A 555-nucleotide genomic window follows, 5' to 3' on the forward strand; every position below is an offset into this window, starting at 1 on the left:
TTATCAGTCATCAACTGAAGGCAAACGACACGATTTCCCATCGCTAAAATGTTCCAGTTTCGGTCGTGGAGATTATTGTGGGGGCGTTCATCTAGTACGTTACGTTGAATTTGATGAGTTTCGAATTCTTCGCTTTTGTTTGCTGTGGTTTTCTGGAACGTGCCTTCAAATAATAAATTATCACACAGCCCTCAAAAATGGGAAGTAGTTAATGTACGACCCCCCAATAATTACGCTGTGTTAATTCTGACAACGGAGAAAAAACAAACAAAACATAAAGCGCAAACAGCACCCCCAAATCGCTCACATGCGAGGGAAACTCACCACCCACATCCGCTCCGCAGAGAGAGAGAGCAATCAGTCGGTATTCACCACACCACCCTTCTTCGATGCGAAACGCTCAGTGGAGCCGAGCGAAGCAAAACAAAGTAGGCTTGGGGAATGGGAAATTCCCGCCGTGTGATGATGCGAATGGTCGCTGTCAATATTTTGATTTGGAAAGACCAACCAAAGAATTTATGAATGAACTTCCAAAAATTGAGGGATCTCTCTCCC

The sequence above is a fragment of the Aedes aegypti genome, unplaced genomic scaffold (assembly GCF_002204515.2).
Source record: "Aedes aegypti strain LVP_AGWG unplaced genomic scaffold, AaegL5.0 Primary Assembly AGWG_AaegL5_hic_scaff_1170_PBJ_arrow, whole genome shotgun sequence".
Lineage (NCBI taxonomy): Eukaryota > Metazoa > Arthropoda > Insecta > Diptera > Culicidae > Aedes > Aedes aegypti.